Source organism: Marmota flaviventris, chromosome 5 (genome assembly GCF_047511675.1).
Source record: "Marmota flaviventris isolate mMarFla1 chromosome 5, mMarFla1.hap1, whole genome shotgun sequence".
Taxonomy (NCBI): domain Eukaryota; kingdom Metazoa; phylum Chordata; class Mammalia; order Rodentia; family Sciuridae; genus Marmota; species Marmota flaviventris.
Genome location: NC_092502.1, coordinates 107,013,724 through 107,039,934, shown reverse-complemented (window position 1 = coordinate 107,039,934; position 26,211 = coordinate 107,013,724). Strand labels below are relative to the sequence as shown.

The following is a 26,211-nucleotide window of genomic DNA, read 5'->3' as shown; positions in this document are numbered from 1 at the left end:
ACTATATACTTGCATTTCTAATGCAATAATTCTATATTCAATAAAGAAAGACAGAGGACATAAACCAAAAATATATCTTTCCAAGGAAGTAAACCACTAGATTTAAATCTCTCTCTCTCTCTCTCTCTCTCTCTCTCTCTCTCTCTCTCTCTCTCTCTCACACACACACACACATACACACACACATACACAAATAAATCAAACCATAACATAAAGGGCTATGGCTGATAACTTACTTGTAAAATCAATAGAATTCAAAATTTATTTTTATAATGGTAAAATATATAAATGTATAGTTATACGTATTAGTATATTTTTATTGCTAAAAATATCCAAAGGCAGACACACAAATGTTTCCAACAGCTGCACAAACTACTGAACTAATTACAAAAGCCTCTTTACATACATCTGTATAATCTCTTAATTTAGAAAAAGGTGGTTTCTAATTTGTTTCATTTCAAGGTAGCTCACAGGGCACTGTAAAAATACATTTTGTTTAATTACATATGTATACAGAGACACACACAAAAAACAGAAAAATGAAAAGCTTCTCCATCACTCCAGAGGTGACTGAATGAGCAACACTTCAGTAGGTTTGGCCTTAGAAGCATTCTGTCCACAGGTATGTCTCCCAGCCTCCTCTGTAAAATCCCATGTGCTGGGACCATAAATACACTTGCCAGATAAAGGCATCCTGGCTGGACATCTTCATCCTCCAAAATAGCTGCCCATAAACAAGCAAATATATGTGCACCAGCTACTTTAAAGAATGGGAAAAAGGAACGTGAAAGTGTATCAGTGAGGGAAACCAGCCACATATTTGGAATTCTACAGGAATAAGTTAATAATAAGAAAACAGGCACCTGGCAGGAAAAAATGTTAAAGAAATTATTGAGATGTGATACACTTCCTGTCAAAACAACACATGAGGTGGTGATTCATTCAATTAGTATCTTGTAAGTACTGTGTGACTTTAAATGTTCCATAAGTTTAGTGATGTTCAACTGTGGCACAGAAGGATTTATTTTTTAATTTTAAGTTCTAAGCTGTTTAAATCACTCTGTGCCCCAAAATACATAAAAGCCAGCAGATACTCACTATATTCACAACAGCACTATTTAATGTCACTAGGGCAAGATAATGCTTGATGATTTAACTTCCCTGGTTTAGTTTTGGCTTAATCTGTGGCCTTCAGTGCAATTCAAGGTTGTGGGGTACTTATCCCTGGACTGGGAGCTGTTCCCCCATCAACTGAAATGTGAGAATCACTTCACTCTTGACATAGCAAGAGGAACACCAGGACCTTTACCAGAATATCCCAAATTCTGCATGTAGAATTATTCATACATAAACTAGACTTTTTCATGCAAATGTAAGATGTAAAATCATCATAACAGATTGCCAAAATAAACTTAAACTGGTTTTGTGTGTGTGTGTGTGTGCGTGTGCGTGTGTGTGTGTGTGTGTGTGTTCTAGGGATCCAACCCAAGGCCTCACATGTGCTAGGCAAGCACTCTGCCACTGAGCTATATCCACGGCCTAAACAAGAATAGTCTCTTCTATTTTATAATATCCAAGGCCTTCCTCATCCCCAAATGGATACTATAAATGTCCAATTTATTTATAAGCACAACTTAGCAAGGTGGGTGTTTTTTATCCCTATTAACAACAATTGTGTACTTCTAAAAAATAAACTTTAAGGCAGATGCAAAATTTTGTGGCTGAATCTATCATCTGAAAGATATTCCTTCAAGTATATTTATGAACTAAAAAAAATGTATGCAGGTTTTCATTACAATGGCTATTTCTTAAATTCACTTCTGTTTTTACATCATCACTGAAACAGATACATACTTATAATACAGATTATATTTATAACACCATAACAGGAGAAAAAAACTAAATGATACTTTTGGTCCCTATTAAACAAGCATGTCTACAAGACAAATGCCTTTGCTCAGGCTGCTGAGAGCACCCTGCTACACTATCTCCACATCCCTCATAGCCACCTGCTTTCATGGCAGCTGATCTGGTAGCACTGAGAACTCCTCAAGAGCCACTTAGAAGCCTATTATCTCTTATCCTCCAGCACCCAGCATATGCCTGTTCCTAGTTATTACTAGCTCAACTCAACTCAATGAAGGTTCAAAAGGCAAACAGAGCCCCTAACACTCCCTGGAGTGGAAAAGCTTTGGAAAGAACTCCTAGACGATAAGAAAGGGTTTAGAGTCTTCACAGGTAGCACACAGAGTCCCAAATAAAATAATGCCCACTGTTCAAATCACCAGCATAATTGAATATTTTTATCTTCAAGTTTTATGAAAGATGAAGGGATGTGATGCCTTAAAATACAAACTTCCTATATGCACAAGTTTGTGTTTTTTTTAATATTACTAGTTAGAAATCACATGATATAGTAGTGGTTTTCAAAATTTGCTTAAAAAAAAACTATGAAATGAAACAGAAAGAAAACCAACACATTTCTCGAGAGAAAAGTAGGGGGAAGGTAGGGGAAAGAAGAGGAAAGAGGCAGGAAAAGAAAGAATGAACCATTAGAAATGTTCTTACTTTGGCTGAAAATTGATATTTATCAAAAATACCATATATTTCAGGGCATATTCTCCACCTACTCTAAATGGAGTAGGGTCCATTAAGTTCCATCTGCTAAAATGAAATTAATACCCACTTCCACTCATCTTAAAATTCAATTAAAAATAATTACTGGATTATTATTGGCTGATTCCACCTCACTGCTCTTGAAGTATTCTGACAGCAAAAACATGAGCTGAGTGTGACAGGGTAATCTCAGAGTATTAGCAATCATTTTTCCCTATGCAGATGCAATACCAAAGTACCATCTTCACACTCAACTTCCTGAACAATCTAGATATTGTCAGTCAAGTATCTGAATGTGCTCTGGGAGCCAAGCATTATGCTACTAACCCCAGGGGCCTTAACACACCATCCTTCCATTCACAAAAACTGCAAGATGGAACACATCATGGAGTGGGCAGGCCCCAACCCCTGGGTTTCAGATGAGGTGAACAGGGACCAAAGAGGTGACATGACCCAACCAACATATTAGGCACAATGTAAGATTTCCCCCAAATTCCATTGTGATCCAACCTATATCCAGAATGAGAGTCATTTTAAAACCTTCATCTCACATACAATCTATTACCCTCTACACTGAATGCACAAACCACCAACAATTAAGTCCAACTCACACTAAAAAGACTGTTTTAAAATTCATTTAAATCCAGACACCTCACGTACTTCTCATTTCCACCACTGCTTGTCCACTTCTGTGGACACTTTTTAAGTTATCTAATAACTTACAATGACAAAAAAGTATATAATGGATGAGAAACGTTCTTGTGAACTTTTGTGAACAAAGACCCAATGAATAACAGTTAATGAATGAAGATAAAGATTCCTACCATAAATGTGGAAGAAAAAAAAATCTTACTCTTTATTTTTAATTTAAAAAAAAAAAACCCTCTTCTGATAAACCAATATGAAAATTAGACTTGGCATTCTGTCAAGATGAGATTTTTCTTAAGCTGCTGGTTAGGTGAAGTTGGATTTTCTTTAGCTCGATTTTCTGTTAGAAGAATAAGGCAAGTGAAAAGTTAACCTGGAACTTTCTGCAGCCTTGAAGAAGATAACCTAGAGTTTTCACAGTAGTTGCAAAACAATCCAAGTTATCTACGCAAAATCCGTGTAAAATCTCATCACCCTCTTCTTGCATAAGATTCTAGCACATTTTTATAAGAAAGCTAAAAATCAAAGGACATGAGAAAAGTGTCCTTAACAAACATCTAACTAAATAAGACCTTTTAACTGAAACCAAGAATTCCTTTTATTTTCAATAAACAAACTATCAATATGCCTGGTGATCAAATGAGAAAATAATACATAGTATTTTATATAACTTATTCTGACAAGAAGTATGCAACTGACAAGAAATGCTTCTCTTTTACTCCCCTGAGACTCCATCAGTTAAAACCCTATATTGATAATAGGTTTTATACATTATCCTTTGCCTACAAGAATAGGAAACAGCCAGCGGTAAACTTGCTAAGTCCCTGGGGGCAGTGATAACTGGTATAAAAGCAACTTCCAGAAATCCATTCATGAGCACTTGGAACAAGTTGCAAACTTGGGAACTCCATGAAAGACAACCCTTCAGCATTAGACCAACTGCTTCTTTTACATGAAAGAATAAAAGGCTTCTGAAAATAATAAGGAAACCGATTACACTCTTCTACAGAGTCATAAACCTAGACCTTAATTCCCTTAACACTCCACCCAATTCAAATTACACCTCCACCTAACTTTACTACAATGAAATCACCACCAAAAAAAAAAAAAAAAAAATCCATCTATTAATAGAAATAGCCAAAGATGGGGGCTGGGGTGGTGGCTCAGTGGTAGAGCATTTGCCTAGCATGTGTGAGGCACTGGGTTCAATTCTCAGCACCACATATAAACAAATAAAAATAAAGTTCTAACAACAACTAAAAAAATTAAATTAAAAAAATAGCCAAAGACCTCCCACTTGGAAATGAAACTGATGATACAGAGATGTGAAGAGATGATTACATTCAACAAGCTCACAATTCTAGCCTTCTCATTCCTAGATTTGTGCTGTTTTCCACTTGTACAATTTTTTTAAAGGCTTTGTTTTTGCCTTCTTCCTGGCCCCTTTTCAGGAACAAAGATGAGGAATATTGCTCTTAAGACTTCTATCAGACAGATGAATGGCCCAAATAACCTCAGGCTTTCCAAAAAGCTATAGATAAGATGTCTGTTTCAAATTATTTTTTTATGCTACAGTGTCAAGGAAGGGATAGATCTGCATGGGGCTGGTGAGAGGATGTGGAAGAATGACATAGAAATAAGGAGAACTCCTCTATGTCTACTTATACTTGGTCTCCTCCTGGAGGAGAATGCTTTTCTAATTAAAGAGGAGAGAAAGAACATCTCTTAGTGTGAAAGTCAGTTTTAAGTGAGTATCAAGCTATTTTAAATTAGTTCCAGGCTGCTGGACATATCAGGATAGGGAAGAATCCAATGAGATTTCCTAACTACATCAGAAACTGTAGAAACTGATGCAAGGATTCACTATGGGAGATAGGTATATGTCATTTCCATTTTCAAAAAGGCAGAATCTACAAATTCTAAACAGAACACATTTCAGGTTGATCCTAGATAAGATTCTAGAGCAGAAAATTAGAGGACTGGTGTACAAATATATCAGAGAGAAAATAACAGACACACAGAGCCAATGGGGTTCTCTAAGAATAACTCCCCTGAGAATCACCCCATTATATTATGTAGTTATAAGCTATTAGGCTGGTGAATAAAGAGATAAAATAAAGTATGCACCCTTATGACAATACGGAGGTTTAATAATCAGATGCTCATACAAATGGGTGGTAATTAGTTGAATGATGTGACCCAAAACTGATGAATGTAAGTGTAATGTTTATGTAGGCAAACCAGATTGCTCCACCCCAAACTTCACCCTTCAGAGCAGTTGTGTTTTTAATTTTTAATATCCTTGAGGCATTAAAGGACTATGCAACCATTTATATACAAAATAGGGTGGTCTACTTTGATATATATCATAAATATAACCATATATATACAAAAGAGTGGTATTCTTCTTCATTAAGCCAGACATTTTTAGGAATTTTTGCAGTTTTTAGAATTGTTTTGAGATTTAGGTTAAAAGCAGTCTTATAGTTAAAGTTGGTGGCATAAGTCTACTTTCCTTGAATTTAAGTGCTAGGTAAATTTAAGTGCTAGATAAATATTAAGGTAAATATTAAGGTAGCAGTTGGTAAGCATATATGTGTACGTTCATTTATATATATATACATGTGTATACACATCCATACACACACATATAGTGGATAACTTGAAACTAATAATAATTAGTGAATGTTATAAATTTATAAACAAGCTAAAAGATTTCTGAAAGGCCAGATCAAATAGTGAAATATAGGAAAATACATTTAAGAGAGAGTAAAATTGTTCATAGCCTGAAAAGGACAATTTTGTACAATCCCATGATGAGATGTGCCTCAGTAGCAACATGAATAAAAAGTATGCAATTTCAAGATGACTGTGAACCTTGAGGATCAGCAAATACCACTGCTTAAAAGTACCATAGTTGTAATATTTATGAAGGAATTATTCTCTCAGGTCCTTTGCCAAGCAATTTATATAGACTTGCTTATTAAGTCCTTATAACAACCCTATGAGAAAAATAAACACTCAGACTAAAAGTTTAGGTGACTTGTCCAAGACAAGGTAGAAGTGGAAAAGCCCTGAGTCTCATTATCTCTCTGGTTTTCAACTGCTAATCTTATAAGTGAGGTTTTACTCCTTCCCCTAGAAAAAAAAGGCATCTCTCTAAGACTGGGATGGGTCCACTGTTCTCCACTCTGTCAGCACCTTAAGAAGAATATAGTAGATTTGGAATGTTAAATACTAAGGGTGATGAAAGAATTCAAAATCATGCTACTTCACAAAAGTTGCAAAAACTTGAAGGGTTTTTTTCCTAGTTTCAATAAAAGAAGTTCAAAGGTAGAAATTTTAATTTTCAAAAATGTAAGTGGCTGTCATAAAAATGAAATTGTTCAGAATGGTCTCCAAGCAGCAGGATCATGGTGAACTTAGTATGAGGAAGAATTGTTTTGAAAAGTCTCAGCTTTCCAAAGATAGACCAGAATATCTTTATGGTTGAGTTCCTCATCACCAAAAGTATTCAAGGACAGACTGGTCAACCATCTGGAGGTATGTTACACAAGGGAAATGTTGTCTGCTAGCAAGTAGACAAAAACTTTCCTGTTTCTACCAATCCAAAGACTCAGATTCCAATCAAGAATTCCATTCATTTCCTCAAACAGAATGATACAACTTCCTTGGAAATGTCCACAGTGTCTCCCTTTTACATTAAAAAGAACCAGCCATCAACTTCCTGAGCATTATGACCTTCCTTTCCCTGCATTACAATATTTTCCAATGCAATCTACACCTGATACACAGGAACAAACTACCACTAGTCTTTGCAGCAATGCTGTGAACTGAAAGAACCTGAGATAACAAATAGTAAAATAATTAACCAACAAACAAACATATATACAAAATAGCGTAAATCAGAGTCCCTGCCATCAGCAGACTTAGACTGAGGTTGGAAAGTTGAGATTTACATACACACAAGAAACTTACATACAATGAATCCAGGGGCAGGTAGCAAGTGATAAATTAGAGGAACCAGCAATGTGGTAACAGGAATTCAGAAGGGAAAGCAGTTCGGTTGTTACTAAGCGGAAGGTTTCAGAAAGAAAGTGCTGTGAATACTATAATAGATGTTAGCTAGGGAAAAAAAGAGACCTATTAAAACAAAGTCCAAAAGGTTAGACATACAGTCATCCCTCGGTATCCAAGGGGGATTGGTACCAAGACATCCATAAATACCAAAATTTGAGGGAAATATATCCTTCAAATAAAATTACATATATTTGCATATAACTCACACACATCCTCCTGTATACTTTAAATTATCTCTAGGCTATTTGTAACACCTAATACAATGCAAATAATTGTTACATGGTATCATTTAGAGTAGAATAATAGTGGGAGGAGTTTGTAGATGTTCATTAAAGACATTTTTTTCTAAGTATTTTTGATATGCAGCTGGTTGAACCCAAGGAAGCAGAACCCATGGATGTAGAGGGCCAGCTGTATATAGCAGGTCCCACAGGCCATTACTGGTCCAGGCTGATGGAAGTGAAGTTTTCATAAGGGGGACAGCTGACACAACAGCAGATTAAAATAACACCATGAGATACAGTAGGCATTACCCTTTCTCTTGACCCTACAGGATACAGAATGCCAGAAACACCTAAAGATTAGGAAAGTGGCTGTCAAACCTGGCTGCATATTGGAATCACCTCTTTTTAAAAGAATGCTAGGTCCAGCTGAGAGATTCTGAGCCAAGGTGGTTCCAGTGTACAACCAGGCTTGAAATCTTGAGGTAGGGGCTCAAAGTAAATAACCCATAGTTCCAGGAATCACTGAGCATTCCCTACATTTTGAAACTCTAACACTTGGCCACACAGCAAACCAGGAAGCTGAGAGCACAAGCAAGAAAAGGAGGAAAACTGTTGACAAAGAGCCAGGTGACAACAATAATAGACTCAGACAATAAACAAGGGCTTAGGGGAAAGGCAGAAATTTGCTGGAGAGGGTCTTTGTCTGAACCATGCAGCCCAATGAAAACCTCTCAAGTTTCACCACACTTAAAGGTCCTTAATGAAAATTCCTTTGCCCCAGATTTTATTTTTATCATAAAATTAAGAAACAATCAGCCTGTTTATCATTCCTCTTTCCAGTGCTTTACCACCTAGCTTCCACATGGGTGTGGGGGTTCCTCAGAAGGAAGGGACCAGGGTAGCCACATGACTTGCATGTGTGAGATTCAGACTTTTATGTCTGAAATCTCTCTGGACTAAGTCCAGAAAAATAACTGCAAGTCATTTAAACCTGGTGACTGCAATTAAGGTAAGATAAAGCAACAATAGTAATACCTCATCATCCCTTCAAATGCTTATGGTTGCCTGCTGCAGGCACAATGTTGTCCTGTAGACTGCACATTCCTGACAGTGTTGACCCAGACAGGAAAGACTGAATTGACAAACACCCTCCCCACCTTCCAATTTCATGACTGTACAAAATGTTAAAACTGAAAGGGTCTTAGAGACCATCCAGCCTAATCCTTTGTTTAACTGGATGAGGAAATGGAGACCAGAAAGCATTCATATTTGCCCAAGGTCAAATGGCTGAGACATTACCAAGGACTCCACACCTGCCTTGAACTTCCAGCCTAGAGCTATTTCCCCTGGGTCACACTGACATCTCGCAGCCTTCTAAAACTTGGAAAACCTAGTAAAGCCACCACTGTTTTGTGTTTTTATTTTTGTGTTTGGTGCTGGGGATAAAACCCAGGGCCTCACACGTGCTAAGCACATGCTTTACCACTGAACTACACCCTCGCACTACCACTCTTTTTAAATGGTTATCAGTTTCTGTAAACATAATCATCATCATTTTCTGACACTTTCTGCCAGGCAGTACTAGAAGGGCGCCCCATCAATTAACTCACTGATAATCCAATAACGCAGGTTACTACTATTATTCCCATTTTACAAATGGAAAACACAAGGTAGGGAGAGGACATCCAGCCAGGACAAAGCTGGGATGACTGTCTAACCCAGACAGTCTGGCTCCAAAGTCCACACTCAAAACCACTTTGTTAGAGTTTATGAAATAAAATCTATTTAAATTATCAAATAATGGAAAAAAAGGAGTAAGCTTTAAGCACCAAGGGCATGGCCACCAGTGTTCAATGATGAACTTAAGAGCTAAAACATAATGTCAGTTAGTGTATGCAATATATCTCTTGGTCATCTATTTATTGAGTTCAGGGAATATCTGTGTATACTTGATGAAAATTTATAGAGAAGCACATTTTTAAAAAGGCAAAATAGCCATAGGCACACCAGTCAAAGCCTGTCACTTGAAATAGGCAGGATGTTATTTGCATGCTAGTTTTGGAAGGGTCTCTTCTGGGCACACTACTGCAGAAAGGAAAAGTACCATTGCTGACTTCTGCCTTTTCCAGCCTTCACTCATAGATATAATTTCTTCAACTCTTAAAGGAACATCACTTTTGTGTTTAACTTTCTAAAGAAAAACAAACCTGAAATTGCTAATAGTTGAGGAAATTACTAAACTAAAATATAAGAATACACCTCTAAAGAATAATAAAAATACATTTTGATAAATGTGTTCAAAACCAACATCACTGGAACAAATACCCAATATTCAATTATATTACTTTTTCTCTTATTAAAATGATGTCAAATCTCATTATCTTGCTGATCCAGGAGAAGAAGTCCAGGAGCAATAACGGTACAAATAAACAAATTACCATTGTGCCTAAGATCAAATTTCAAGGGAAAAATGGGAGCCAATTAAGAAGATGCACTATCACATTAAAAAGTCACGTGGCTTATTTGACCAGCCAAATGTCCTCATATGGAGTCTGCAAAAGTCTACTCTGGAAATACAGAAGATCCCAGGACTCTAAAGCCAGAAAAGTGTCTCTGTGACATGAAATTCACAACCCACAGAATTAGTGCAAAGAGCGATACCAGGCTCTCAATAAATATTTATTGAATAAATGTAAATAAAGAAAAATTTCAGCCAGGCATGGTGGTGCATGCCTGTAATCCCAGCGGTTCTGGAGGCTGAAGCAAGAGGATCATAGGTTCAAAGCCAGCCTCTGTAACTTAGCGAGGCCCTAAAGCAACTTAGCAAGTCCCTGTCTCAAAATATTTTTTAAAAAGTGGGGGGGAGTTGTGGCTCAATGGTTAAGCACACTGGTCCCCCCAAAATTTTTTTTCACAGGGAAGCACACGATAGACTGTCAAATTGGCAAAACAACAGTTAACACTGCCTTGAAGTTTTGAGAACTTATTTTCAGTAGAATAATAACCCAAATGTTGTGGAGACTGGACAAAATGACAGAGTACCATCCACTCAGGGCAAGACGCTCTGTCAGATATGTCCTGATCTATGCTTTGTAAGCAAGAAAAATATTTCTAAGCCCAGCTTTGCCTAAGCAAGAGATCTGGACTCAAGCCTTAAAGGTTGGCATAATATTTACAGTACAACTCTCCACATGGCAAAATTCCCCAAATTTGGTACATTTCAAAAGTACTACTGTTTTTAATTCAGTAGGAGTTGCCCAGCATGACCCATCTCTTCATAACAAATCCTGTTTAAGGTCACTCGGTGGGGGTGGGGAGAGGCATAGCTACTTTGCTCCACTAAAAGCAACATAAATACAAATGCATTAAAAAAACCTACATAAATCAGATCTGTCATATCTAATCAGTAAATTAAAGCATAATAAAATTATAATCAGCTTGAGAGTTTGAGAGTAATTTAGGTTCTTTTCAGTACCATGCTAGCCATGGCTCAGTAGAAAAGGGTTTTCCAACATTTATATCATAAATCTTTCTTCTTGGAAGTCAGTACTTGGTCATAAACCCTGGCAGGTCTTGAAGTTGGAACTTATGTACCAATTTAGTGGTGACCAATTTTGTACTGAATTCTTAATAAAAAGTAATATAGTATATCCCACTATTTGTTTTAATAATGCTTTAAACACATTTCCTTTTCTCATGTGGCATACTAAAAGAGGTCATGTATCAGAGCTCACCTGAAATTCCTGCCCAATGTCTTATCCATAAGAGTAGTTTCTCATAAAAACACAATAAGAATTTATTCCTAACACTTCTGCAGTACTCATATGTTTAAAAAGAGAGAGAAAAAAGTGTGAAACCCAAGCAGAGGCCCTGATGAAATTTCATAGACTCTTACCAACTTCTTTTTTTTTTTCTTTACCTTTAAGTGTTTCTTAACTGCTTAGAGGACAGACGGTACTTCAAAGAGAAGTCTAATGACACATCTGTTACATAACCTGTGCTTGATTGGCCTGATTATGTGGTTTTGATAAGAAAAACAGTCAAAAGCAGAACAAACACTCTCTGTTCTCCATTCTCCTGTTAGCCAGGACACATCTGAATCACACACCCAATTACTAGCTCTGTGACTCTGTTTCCCTGACCACTAACTATCAGGTCTGCTGCTATTCAAATTCCTATTTAATCAAAGTTAATGAGTATAATAATCACACACCATGTCCACATCAGAATATTACATTGAAATGCTATTATTGCATTAAAAATTCCAAAGGCTTTTGCAGTATGTATTCCTTTTCCTCCAAATACTCCAAAAGGGTTAGCTTGGCCATTGGTGAAGATTAGGCAACACCTATTTATTTTGACAACCTTTATATATAATTCCAGGACAAAGATATAGAAACCTTCCAGGTAAAGTTATCAATCTGGACTGTCCTGTGCAAAGTGGATCCCACAGAACAGAAGGGCAAGTTTTTTTGTTTTTTGTTTTGTTTTTTTTTTTTTCCTGGCTGTGAAAACAAGATTTTGTTCACTCAGACAAGCTTCAGGAGGAGGAACACAAGAGGACAAAGCCTCAGGACACACGGAACCTCAAATGGTCAGTTCCTTATAACCAGCTTACTTGTTTTTTTGTTGTTGTTGTTTTTTGTTTTTTGTGTTGTTTTTTTTCTTGCCCAATGGGCGGTCTGGTGGTAAACCTCATCTCAGTCTGTGGAGACTGAGACCCAAGCAGGGGTCAAGGAGGGAGAAGCAGTGCACACACAGATGTTGCCTCCTTTCTCCACCCACTCAACTGTAACATAGGAAGGACCTCGTGGTCTCCTAAAGTGGATTCTCTCTTGAAAATCTAACTGGTGTCTGGGAAACCAGAATTGTCATTTCCTAAGCGGCCTGAGCACCCAGTTTCCACATGGTTTTCCACAGACAAGAATGGTTTCTCCCTCTGCTTGTCAGTCGACTACAGGTCTGTCATTATGACTCTTCGGCAACGCTAAGCATGAGAAGGTTAGGGTACAACAACCCATACCCCAAATATTCCAGGAGAAAACAATTCCATAAAATAAGTGCGAGAAATCCTCAGAATCCTGAAAGCTCCTCCCAACCAAGAGGACTACAGATGCTTTTTAAAACAGCAAATGTTTCCACACAAAATAAACGTTAGTGTTTGTGCCCGGAGCTTGAGCTTGGTTTGCACTTTTGGAGTCCCTCCAAGTACCTCAACCCAAGATCAGAGGCACACATGGGAAGGGCAGATCCCAGCTTTCGAAGCTCTCCCTTCTCCGCTACAGTGCCATCAATTTCCCCGACTCCCGAAGGACTCGCGTTGGGTATTCCCTCCTCCCATCCCCCGTCCCCAAGGGCGGCCGACCAGGGCAAGAAGGGTCGTTGCAGTCTCACGGTGCTCTTGCGGCCGTGCTGCCCGAGCAACCTCGCGCTCCGCAGCTGCCGCCGCCGTGCAAAACTGAGCAGCTCTCTGCACTTGTTGCGGTCCCCGACAGACCGGGAGGCGGCGCCCAGCCCTTCCTCCGCCCTGCACACAGTAGCACCCCAGTTTCACGTCTGCTGACCCCTGCGTCCTCGGGGACGCAGGAGCAAGTGGCCTCTGGAGAGAGTTTGTCCCCTGCAAAGTCAGGTGGGCAAACTTTTCAGCCCAGGGCTACCGGGAGACGTGGAGGATGGAGCCCTAAGGAACATTTACCTGGAGCTGCGGCCCCGAAGCCTCCGGAGCCCAGGCAAGGCGCAGCCCCTCGCGGCCTGCCCCAGGGCGCCCAAGAATGCGCCCCCGGCCCGCCGCTGCCCGAAGCCGGGAAGCCTCTACCCGGAGCTGCCAACACCCGGCGGCGGCCCTGCTGGGGCCCGGGCGGAGGGGGCGGAGCCGAGGCTCCCGGGCCGGCTGGCTTGCCCGCCACTGGTGCCGCCCCCACTCCCCCCGCGCCTCCCCGCGGCCACTGGATCCCGCGACTGCCCACCTCTGGGCCTCCACGGCTCGCAGCCGCCGCATCACATGGCAAGGCCCGCCAGCCGCGCTCGACACCGGCTCCAGGAGGAAACCTGAAGCTGCTCGGACTCCTAAGGCTCCACCAGCCCCTCCTGCCGCGGGGCGGTGGCAGGTCGCCTTGGCTTCCCTTCCCCCCGGCACGGAGCTCCGGGACGCGCGGAGACTGGCGCGGACCTGCAGCGCCAAGGGAGGGCCCGGTTGCACCCGAGGGGCGGCGCCCGTGCGCCCTGGGGGCCCCCACGCCTAGGCGCCGCAGGAGGAAGGGGCTGGCGGTCCACTCCTGAGAGGAGTTGTGCCAAGCCCGGGGGAGGCTGGGCTGTCCTCAGCCAAAAGCCACCACACCCGTGACATGATGCGACCCAGGTCTATTACAATAGGAAGTATTATTTAAAAAACAGTAAACGCCCTCTTATTTCATGAGGCTGGTGTTCCTCTGGCCCGGAGCTTTTTGCAAGCTGTGATTCCCTTTGCGTTCTTGCATTCAAGTGGCCAAAAGTCGGCAACCTTGCGACTTCAAAAACGTATGAAAACCATACCCTTTTTAACAATGAACAATATGGAGGATTGTTTTTATCCTTCAACCCTCTTTTCCACTCACTTAGAACTGATTGCAACCCCAAGCTTACAAGTCTGTCAGCCAGACCTCTATAAAACAGATGATTGTTGCAGCCTTAAAGGTAAAATTGCCGATTTGACTTTTCTGTAATCACCTTGATCTCTAAAAGACCTGATAGGGAAGCAAGGCACCAAGTCAGAAAGGAGCACCCTTTCCCACCTGTCACCATCACCTCTTAGTCTTGACCACCTTCCAGAGCCCACTTTGCTGATATGGAGCTTGAGGAAGGACAAGTTAGCAAGAAAAGACCATTCCCTCTCTGAAGACCATATCCCTGTTCCAGCCATTCCTTCTGGGTAAAGGAACCTGGACTCTGGCATTGCGCTCTTGACCAGGGTGCTCATCCCAGCCAATTCTGTCCCACAGGTCTGTGTACCCAAAAGAAGTTCCTGCCCATTGCCAGGGCTTCAAGGTACTAAAGATAAAAATAAAAGCAATAATATTTTTTTCAAACATAAAAAAGTTTTTAACATTAAAATGTCTACTGGAGATTAAATGTCTGCTTGAATTTGGTCTGCACTTTCGAAGTACCTTCAAAAGTGTGGACAAAAATGATTACCAAAAAAAAAAAAAAATGATTACCAAATTGGTGAGCAAGAATGTTAATGTGTTAGAGGCCTTTGTTATTCTTTTTCATATCACTAGTTTTGAATTTTTTCCCTTTTTTCCTTAATTCTGTAATATATAGAGATGGCGTGGAAAAAGAAATGAGGGAAAATGAGCTAATATTTTAAGAAATCCCTTTCCCAAATAAAAAGAAACCAGAAAAGCTTGTAATTGTGAAACTCTTCCTCATGATTATATATATGTGAGGACATATAATGGTACCAGTTGCAGTTTTCTTACTTTCTCTTGAGCACTCAGCTTGATCAATATTTAGATAAGTACTTGGCTTTCAACTTCTAGGTTCAAACATTAAGCAAATTGTGCTCCAACAACCTTAAAAGAAGCCGCTGAAGCTCTCCATTGTGTAAATAACCCTTTGCATCTGATTGATTTCGCTGCTGTAGATATAGGTCACACCGGACATGGATAGCACATTGCTTGGCTGGGACAATGTATGGTAGAATTCAGACAAAGACCATGTCGTCTCAGACGAGGAATATTCAGCCAGCAAGAAACCAGGTGGGCGATTCTGCTGGGAAAATTCCAGCTCAGCTTCCCAGTATTACACCAGTGTCCTGCTAAGCTCCCTCTTGTCTGTCAATCCAATCTCCATTCCCTCTTAGACTTCATTCTAGACACACCTCCACCACACATCCTTTCTTCATTGTTCTGGTTTCTGCCAACTCTGAACTTGCACAAAGCATCATGGTCTTATTACATAGTAATAGCACCTGACTACACTTACTATCATATGTTGGGCTATTACAGGTTCTTATCCTCTTTTCAACTTGTCATTTCAAGGACAAAGACTGTTTCTTACCTTGAAATCTCTACAGCCCAAACACAGGGCACTTCTGGAGTATTTAATGTTAGTTTGTTAATTGAATGATCTCATCAGTTCTGCAGGAAGGAAAATGTATGTCAAAATTTTCTAATTTTTCTTTAACTTTTATTATCTGTTTAATTCTTTTCTACCCTTTAGTTTATTTTCTTTGCCAACGATTCTTCAAAAGTAAAAAATCTGGCCATAAGCATTAAGAAATTACCAGTGTTCCTTAAATGAAAGCAAGATATTAGAAAATAGGAGATTTAGTGGGGGATAGGGTAAACCTTTAATTAAAAATAGGATGACCTAGGGAAGATCCAACCTTTCTAAATCTTTATTTCTTTATCTATAAAGTGGGTACAAGAATGGTATCTGCTATCATTGTGAAGATTAAATGACTAACAGCGACTGCAGGATAAATATAGGGATTCAGGAAATGGTAGCAATTAATAATTCAGAACATGGAGTATTCGAAGAACATTTCAGATCTCTGAGATAATTAATAGAATACATCCCACTCCAAGGTAAGAGACCAGTTCTTGATTGTACATGTGGTTGTGCAGCCTAAGGTCAGAGAACACAGAGGAAACAGGCCCATGTGATCAAAACCAGGGGACAGTTCTCATGAAGAAAGGCTCACAATTCTCATTCTGCCTACACATTAGCACCATCTGGGAGCTTTAAAAAAAAAAATTAAGCCAGGTGCAGTGGTGCACCTAATATCCTGTAATCCCAGTGGCTCTGGAGACTGAGACAGGAGGAGGTACGATTTCTAAACCAGCCTCTGCAAAAGCAAGATGCTAAGCAACTCAGCGAGACTCTATCTCTCTATCTCTAAGTAAAATACAAATACGGCTGGGGATGTGGCTCAGTGGTTGAGTGCCCCTGAGTTCAATCTCTGGTATCAAAATTTTTTAAAAAAATTAAAAATTAAATTTAAAAAATCTCAATTCCCAGAACCCCACACTATACCAATTATTTTAGAAACTCTAGGGAACGGGTCCTAGACTTTGGTGTGTTCTTAAAGCGCCCTGTGTCCACTGTTCAGCCAAATCTGGGAAAATCTGGAATAAAGGAACTGAATTTGTTGCCAATGGAGATGAGTGAGGTCCAGCTTTCAATTATATGTGGGTAAGGAGATTAGCCCTTTCATTTTTACTAATGTTGAACAATCTGGTTGAAATTACAGGTGAGTGGTGCTTCAGAATAATGTGTGCATGAGGCATCTGGGGGTTTGTTAAAAATGCAGATTCAGATTCAGTATCAGATGGAGACTAAAATATTATGTTTCTGACAAGCTTCAGGTGGTGCCTGTGCCTCAAACCAAACTCTAAGCATCAAAATAATAGATTCATAATGGTTATTAGGAGGGGGGAAAAAGCAGAGAAATATTTACATTTCCTAAAAGAGAAGTCCTAATATCCCTGAATATTTTTAACCAACTTATTGAGTACCAACCATACATAAAATACTTATTTTTCAATAGTTGAATTAAAGAATAGATGATTTTAGCCAGTTAGAAGTACAGAATCTTCCCTAAAAGGTCAGCTTATTTATTAAGCAAAGTAGGGGCAGTACCCAAGGCCTATAATACTTTAGGGACCCATGAAAATGTTTTAATTTCTTTTAAAATCAGAAGAGACAAATGAATTTTTAGGTCAAGAAAATTATTTTAACATAATACTAGTACATTTGTCTTTATGTGCAGTCGTAAAATATAATTTTCATTTTTTTAACTTATTTTGATTTTCCTAGAGAAAGGAGCTTATGAATGCAAAATTCCCAGAACTCACTTTAGTCATAATGTGGGCATATTCTTAGAGTCCAAACCAATCCCAGGAAATTTTAGGAAAGCAAGTGAAATCTGTTGTTGCTTGATATTTGCACATTGATATTTACATGAATGGCTAGAGTATTTGGGAGAAATAATTAATATACCTCATGAGAGAGGCAGGCCATATAAATACATAGAGTTCAACACTTCCCACAGGTGTGATTTGAAGAATGCTAGGAATGTTCCATTGGCACACATACACACACACACAAAAAAAAAAAACCTATGCTCCTTCAAATGATAGCTAAGGGTCTAAAATTCTACCATTAAAGATTTATTTAAAATTAAAAAATAATTATTATTCTACCTCCAGAGTCAGTCTTCAGAGAGTCAGTCACATGATCAAGAGCTCTTTCTTTGTAACACTGACCTTCTTTTAGGCCCAATTATTTTATCCTCCAGCTCCAGAACCACATACTGGAAACATCTAGGAAGAATCTCCCTAAAAAAAGAAAATACAATAATGAAATTTTTTTTAATAGGAATGAATATTTTCTTTCCGAGTTTTGATACCAGGGTTTGAATCCAGGGACACTTAATCACTGAGCCATCTCCCTGGCGCATTTAATTTTTTATTTTGAGACAGGGTCTCACTAAGTTGCTTAGGCCTTACTAAATTGCTGAGGCTGACCTTGAACTTGCAATCCTCCTGCCTTAACCCGCCAAACCACTGGGATTACAGGTGGATGCCACCATGTCCAGCAGGAATGAAATCTTATGTCCAATTCTGATCAGTTCCTAAAAAAGGCAATATGGCCATTCATGGATAAAGAACATTGCCTTCATTACTGTTATTCAAAGCAATAACCCTAACAAAAATTACTGATTGTTTCACTATCTACCACATAGTGTTGCTATTTGAGTTTAAATTCCTAAAACTAAATAAAATTTAAGATTTTGTTCTTCATTGTACTAGCCCCATAGTGAGTGCTCAACAGGTTTGTATTGGACAGTGAGGATATAGAGGTTTTGTGTGGAGAAGAAAGAGGGGCTCACCCTTCCTCAATATCCTGAAGTACAAAAGTGATTGTGGAAATATTTGGACTATAGATCAGGCATATTTTTTTCCCTCTTGTCAACTGATCTATAACCACACAATCAGTTGTTCCACTCTTTTCTAAACTTCCCAAAGCAACTTTTCATTGATACTCTTCACTCTTCAAGAGAGCCAGACCTCTCCGACTTGTGAAAAGTCAGTAAATACTATGCCAAATCCACCTAAGGAGCTGCAGAAGTTTTCCCCTAGATTGTTTCTAGAACAGTCTTCACTGAAAGTTATTCTTTATATCTTTTATTTTTTCCTTTGCCAAAACGGTTTTAGGTGACTTCCAGTTGTAGCCAACTTCATAAATTTTAAACCAACTCAAGGCCCTCTTTTCATTTCCAGGGCATAACTATACAAGGCAGTGCAACTGGATATTCCCCAGATGCATGGAGTGTCTCTAAATCTTCCACTGGTCAGCAGTTTTGTTCCCAAGAGCACATCAGGTTGCTCAGGTGTGGAGCATAGGACAGAACAACACAACATCTAACATTTCTCCAGTCCTCTAACATCTGCTGGACGCTAGTTAAATCCCACCCTCAAGCAGGTTTTCATAGTTACATAAGAAAAAGATCTTAAAAAAATAGTTGATAATTGAGATACTAATACCATTTTAATTAGAGTGGCATGGCTAGTCAGTCACTGATTATACATGTGGGAAATAATGTGTATGCAACTGTCACATGAGCTGTGATTATATTTAAGACTTCTGGTGGCATGACAGATGGTGAGAATGAAGCTCTAGGGTTCTGACCATGATGTCATCTGGAAGCTGCAAACTGCACTTATAGCTCTGGGCAGCTATTACTCATTACAGAACATCAAGATCCTGATTTTCATTGACAAAGGGCAGGCAGGGGAAGGAAAAAGGCAGAAAAATCTATAAATAAAATGAGTGTGAATCAGTTTTTTCTCCCCCCCCCTAAAAAAATTATATAAAAATATTTTAACTAAGTTTTTAAAAGTTAATTCAGATACATTTACTGGCTCATATCATCCAAGAACTAAATTTGGAATCTTGCCACAAAAGGATCCGACAATTTTGGAATAGCCTAAGTTAAATATCCTGTGATCCCTGAATCCAACTCCAAGACCTAGATTGTCAATTTCCTTACTGCAATGTAAGGAAACCTGTTTTCGATTCTAAAAAACCAGCCCCGCTCCCTTGAAAAACCTATCTTCAGCACTTTATAGAGGAGATAGGGCAGGGAAGTTTACAGAGACCCTCATACTTCAGTACTTCAACTCAGCTAAAAAAGTTTTAAGAATGTACAGAAGAAAAACATTCCATAATGTACAGAAGAAAACAGAAAGGCTTAGAAGACAGAGAGAGTTTTTAAGTAATATGTCTTTAACCTTTCTTGTTTTTTAAAAATTAAGTGTCCTACCCAGAATCCTGCCATAAAATGTAGATGATTCTCTTTAATCAAAGAAAATGTCTTTACATTTTTATACTCTGATATCATTCAAAATGCAAATAATTAGTTCTTTTTCATTTTTGAAAAATAATCTCAATCATGTGGAACAAATGAACACGGGAAGCATCCAGGACAGACGTGAAGAGCAAACTCAGGGAGTTTCTACAACTTCACCATCTCCCTCTGGACAAGGACTCAGCAGACTTTTTCTGTAAAGACCCACATTGTAAATACAGTTGACCTTCCTATCTACCAGTTCCTCATCCACAGATTTGACCAATTGTGAATCAAAAGTTTATAGGAACTCAATTCATAATAGCTGATCTATGGAACCAACCCAGGTACTCTTCAATAGATGAATAGATTAAGAAAATGTGGTAGGTATTCACAATAGAATATTGCACAGCCATTAAAAAGTCTGATTTTAGGAGCTGGGGTTGTGGCTCAGCCGTAGAGGGATCACCTAGCAAGTGTAGGGCCCTGGGTTCGATCCTCAGCACCACATAAAAATAAATAAATAAAGTTATTGTGTCCAACCACAACTAAAAAATATTTTTTTAAAAAGTCTGATTTTATGACTTGCTGGTAAATGGAAGGATCTCGAGACCATCATGCCAAGAGAAATAAGCCAATCTCAAAAAACCAAAGGTCAAATGTTCTCTCTGACATGTACAGGCTAACACACAACAAGAAGTAGGGCTGGGGGCATAGAAGTTCAGTGGATTAGACAAAGGGAAATGAAGGGAACAGAGTGGGGATGGGAATAGGAAAGACAGCAGAATGAATAGGACGTAACTTTCCTATGTTCATATATGAATATTTCACCAGTGAAATACCACATCATGTACAACCAAAAGACTGGGATCCTAATTAGATTAAGTTATACTCCATGTATAACATGTCAAAATGCATTCTACTGTCATGTATTGTTGAGAGCCACAGTTTAGTCGGAATGACGCCTGGCCTTTTGCTAGAGGGAATGGTTGAAAGGTGACCCTGCTCCGGGAATAGGGCAGCTCCAGGATTAGGGGGGATCCTGCTGGTTGAGTTCTTGCAGGACCTGGGAGAATTGGGCGTGGAGCCCTGTGGAGGGAGTGTATTCCCGGGAAGTGTGTGTAGAGTGCCGGTGAGAGTTCGGGAATAAAGAGTTGCTGTTTGAACCAACAAGGCTTTGTGGCGGCTCAGTTATTTTGTGCCCAGCCAGACTGTGGCAATGTGTATGTACAAAGAACAGATAAAAAATATTCAGAACAAACACCTGCACCTTACTGAACATATATGGATGTTTGACTTGTCATTATTCCCTAATAATACAGTACGACAACTATTTACATAGTGTATACATTGCATTATTATAAGTATTCTAGAGATGATTTAAAGCATTTGGAAGGATATATATAGGTTACCTGCAAATGCTATGCTATTATTTTTAGGATTTTTTTAACTGACACATAATAATTATATGCATTTATGGATTAGAATGTGATAATTTAATATATGTATGCAATACATAATGATCAAACTGGGGTAATTAACATTTTTGTCTCCATAAACATTTGTCGTTTCTTTGTGTTGGGAGCCTTCAAACTCCTTTCTTCTAGTTCTTCATAAAATATATAATAAACTATTTTAAACTATAGTCATCCTCCTCTGATGTAGAATAGTAGAACTTATTCCTTAAAGTATGAATGGATACAAGGGAGGTGGTATATGTACACAACGCAATGTTATTTAGCCATTTAAAAGAATAAAATCCTATCATTTCTGGCAACACAGATGAGCCTGGAAGACATTATGTTAAGTGAAATAAACTAGGCACAGAAAGACACATGTTCTCACTTCTATATGGAAACTAAAAAGCTGATTTCATATAAGTTGAGTAGAATGGTAGTTACTAGAGCATCCACAGATTTTGTTATTTTGCAGGGGGCTGGGGGTTTGTCCTTGAACCAATCTTCCTCAGACACCCAGGAACAGCTTTAGACTTTGTGGGCTATATGGTCTCTGGCATAAACACTCAACTCAGTCATTATAGTACTATACTATATTATTGATATAGTATATAGTATATATACGTGTGTATGTATATATACTATTGATAAAATATATCAATAGATGATATGTGCACAAACTTGTCTATGTTCTAAAACAAAACTTTTTTTGTTTACAAAAGCAAGCAGTGAGCCAGATTTGACCCCTAAACCACACTCTGCTAGGCCCTGCTGTAGGCCATTGGAATAACTTGGGAAGCTATAACAACCACTGGTGTCTGATCCCCTCAAAAATGGACTAAGGGTCTTTAAAAAATCCACGATATAAGGATAGTCCAAAAGTAAGCTATGCAATTTAGCTATATAAATTAAAACATAAGCTATAGAAAAAGAAAACATAATGCAGGGAAGAAAAGAGAATACTGCAGAAATTCTCATTAATAAACCCCAAAGGTATAAAAGAAAGTATGTATCTATAGCACAAGAAGAAGGCACTATCAAAAGTGAACAACCAGAGGATGAGAAAGTTTCTTTGAAAATTAAAAATATGGGACTGGAGATGTGGCTCAAGCGGTAGCGCCCTCGCCTGGCATGCGTGTGGCCGGGGTTCGATCCTCAGCACCACATCCAAACAAAGATGTTGTGTCCGCCGAATACTAAAAAATAAATATTAAAAAAATTCTCTCTCTCTCTCTAAAAAAATAAATAAATAAAAAGAAAATTAAAAATATGACAGAAGGTTGAAGATAAAGTTTGAAAAATATTCCAGAAAGTTTTGTAACAGGCAAATGCACAAGACTGGGGGTATGGCTCAGTGGCAGAGCACTTGCCCAGCATGCACACGACCCTGGGTTCAATCCCCAGCACTGCAAAAAGAAAAAGAAGGCAAATGCACAGAAAAATGAAATTAAAATTAAATTTTTCAAGAGTAATTTCACCCATTCAACTTCCCACTTATAAGAGCTCTAGGAGAAGACAAAAAAGAGAGTGAAATAAATGATTAAAGACATAATTTTTTAAAACTCAGGATTCAGGAAAACAAGTCTACTTCAAAGATTTATCCTCAAGAGATGTGCAAGGACATGAAGACACATACACAAAATGTGCTCAATGCAACATTTTTGAAACAGCAAAAATTTGCAATGACCTAATTGTTTAAATGGTTATTTTGTTGGATAAATTATAAAACACCTAGATTATGAAGTTTTAAAAATAATTCTGTGGCTCTGGATGTACTAACATGGAAAGATCTTAAGAACAGACTCTTAAGTGAGAAAAAGCAAGTTGCAGAACCACGGGAATGCATTTTTCTTTTTAAAAAAAATAGTTCAAAATAAAGTAGCTCAGGAGCAGAGCACACTCTTTTTTAAAATTTTTTTTAGTTGTCAAAACCATTATTTTATTTATTTATATGTTGTGCTGAGAATTGAACCCAGTGCCTCACACACGCTAGGCGAGCACTCTACCCCGAGCCACAATCCCAGCCCCAGAGCACATTCTTAGTGTTCACAGGCCCTAAGTTGTATCCCCAGCACCACAAAATAATAATAATAATTAAAAAATTATTTACAAATTTATACATTTTTGCAAATGCTTTGAAGCAGGCCTAGAAATCTACTCAAGAAGATGTCAATCATGATTATCTCAAGAGAGAAGGAAACTAGGAGTTAGTGAACTGCCCTTTAACTTTGCATTTACATATATCTATATTATTGATTTTTCAATAATCTGTATGTGTTTCTTCTGGACATTTGAAAAATCAATGGCAGTAAAATAATTATTTACAATATTATACAGAAAAAAAGAAAGGTTTTCCCTTTATTATACTTTTGGGGGGGGGGGGGAGCAGCAGGTTATCAGGAGTCAAAATGAAAAGAAAAGAAAATTCCTGACTAGAGAAAGACTATAACCCAGATAAGGAATACGAGAAGTTAAGGCATTGCCCTATCTTTCAGGAGCTTGCAGCAGACCTGGAAAGGCAGGCCCACACAGATGGCCAATCATGACTGGTACTCAGTGGTACAGTCTCCCATCAAATTGTGCATTATATTAAGGCCTGGGAGTTCAGAGGGGGAGATCATTGAAAGCTGGAGAAGCCAAGAATGTTTCCTGGAACAAGTGGGAGTTGAAAGATGGCAGAAAGGAGAACATTATAAGTCAGACAATCAGCAAGAGTGAAGGTCTTGATTCGACTGAGCATGCAGAATTCATGCAGAGGTGAGGGGAGCAGCCCACCTAGATTACAGGGATCGTGGTAGTTAGGATTAGCTTTAGCTGTATACAACAACGACAATGAAAACTCAAATAACAATGGCTTAATCAAGAAGGGACTACTTTTCTAACATACCAAAGGAGTTCAGAGGTAGGTAGTCCTGAGCTATTTCAACGGTTTCATCATCATAAGGGTATCAGGTTCCTTCTATTCTCCTGCTTCATTATTTTTAGTACTCGTTTCTATCTTCAACTTAGCCACATAATCTCAAGATGGGTTCCATAGCACCAACCATCATTCCTATTTTCCACCCAGCAGAAAGGAGGAAAAACCAAGGGAAAATAGATATACTTTACCCAGTTAGCCTCCTTTAAAGAGTTTCCCTAGAAGCCTCACCCAGCAACTTCTACTTCCATCTCACTGGCTACCCCTATCCATTACAGGAGGCAGGAAGCATGTTGTTAGGCTGGAGTATTGCAACTCCTATTAGTATAAGGTTCTAAGAATAAAGGACTGTTCACATCTTTGACAAATAATTTGTTTAGATTAAGAAAGTTTTGAAAACAAAAGAGTCAAAAGATTTTAAGTTTTAAATAAATTAGCAAATTACTTATAATCCATAAAGAAATAAGTAGAGAAATGAATATTTAAAAGCATCAAGAAATAAAAAGTAGGGGCTGGGGATATAGCTCAGTTGGTAGAGTGCTTACCTTGCATACACAAGGCCCTGGGTCCAATCCCCAGCACCATAAAAAAAGAAAAGAAATAAAAAGTAAACGAGAAAAGCACTAATAGTTGCTTACTTCTAAAAATAGCTGATTATTTGGCCCAGCTCTATTCACCCATTTATGACCTCCTACAACTTTATAGAGAGATCTATTAACACTCCATTATCTCCCTTATATTCATTCAGAGCAGATTTCTGGTCTGCATATGGTGACAGAATCAGCCTTCTCCCTTCTCATGCATATACCCATAGTGCTTAGAAGACATCATCATAATAAGAATGATTACATTGTGCCTTAGTTAGTGTTTATCATTTTGCTGGTTAAGGGGCAATGTGTTTGGGACGGGGATATAGCTCATGTGGTAGAGTGTTTGCTTTGCATGCCCCAGGTCCTGGTCCTGGGTTCAATCCCCAGCACCACAATGAGAGAGAGAGAGAGAGAGAGAGAGAGAGAGAGAGAGAGAGAGAGAGAGAGAGGATATGCACTTGTGTAGAAAGAGTAGCATGGACTTTGTCTTTAGATAGAACTGACACTATGTGCTATGATGTTCCTTTGACAAGTGACTTTAACTCACTAAGAAACACTTTCCTCACCCTTAAAATGAAGACAATCAAAGGAATTTTAGATGCATTTTTGAGACTGTGGTGAGGTTTGGAGCTTAGTACTCAGTAGGAATTTACAAGTGGCATACTTCATTACTATTCTATCATGCCTGCAGGGTAGTAAGATCATTAAGGGCAGAGGCATGTCATCCTTATCTTTGCATGAACCCCCAGTGTCTAACACAAATACCAAATGCCATTCCAGGAAATTGAAGGTAAGCTGCAGGTCTTCAAGAGAGTTCTAGAAGACAGCAGCAAGCAAGACTCTATGCCAGGGAATGGATGACTGGCTGTTGTGGTTTGAATATGAAGTGACCTCCAAAGACTTGTGTGTCAAAGGCTGGGTCCCTAGTACAGCAATGTGCAGAGATGGGGCTTTCAGGAAATGATTGAATCATGAAATTTCTAGCCTCATCAGTGGATTATCCATTCCATGAATTAATAATTTTAATGGACTATCGGTAGGTGATCGAAACCGTAGGAATTGGGATCTAGTTGGAAGAAGTGGGTCACTGGGGACTCTTTCTTGTGCCCAGCCTCTTTTACCCAGCCTCTGCTTCCAGGTTGCCTTGAGCTGAGCAGCTTTCCTTTGCTACATCCATCCACCATCTTGTTCTGACTTATCTCAGTCCAGAACAATGGAGCAGGCTGACCACCAGCTGAACCTCTGAAACTGAGCCAAACTTTCCTCCTCCAAGTTGTTTTAGTCATCAAGACAAAAAGCTAACACACTGGCCTATTGTCTTACCCCAGAACCAGGTAGGAAACCACTC

General features: G+C 38.9%; 1 protein-coding gene across 4 annotated transcripts in view; it reads right to left on the bottom strand.

The window, feature by feature from the left end:
- Arhgef28 (Rho guanine nucleotide exchange factor 28) overlaps nt 1-13,685 on the bottom strand; it is a 306,403-nt gene extending 292,718 nt beyond the window's left edge. For 3 of the 4 annotated variants that reach the window (XM_071612505.1, XM_071612508.1, XM_071612507.1), the window contains exon 1: nt 13,535-13,685. The gene's annotated coding sequence lies outside the window, so the exon portion shown is untranslated. Of the gene's footprint in view, nt 1-13,263; nt 13,412-13,534 lie in introns of those variants that run through there. The other variant, XM_071612506.1, reaches the window with a different exon arrangement.
- Between the last annotated feature and the right edge of the window lie 12,526 nt (nt 13,686-26,211).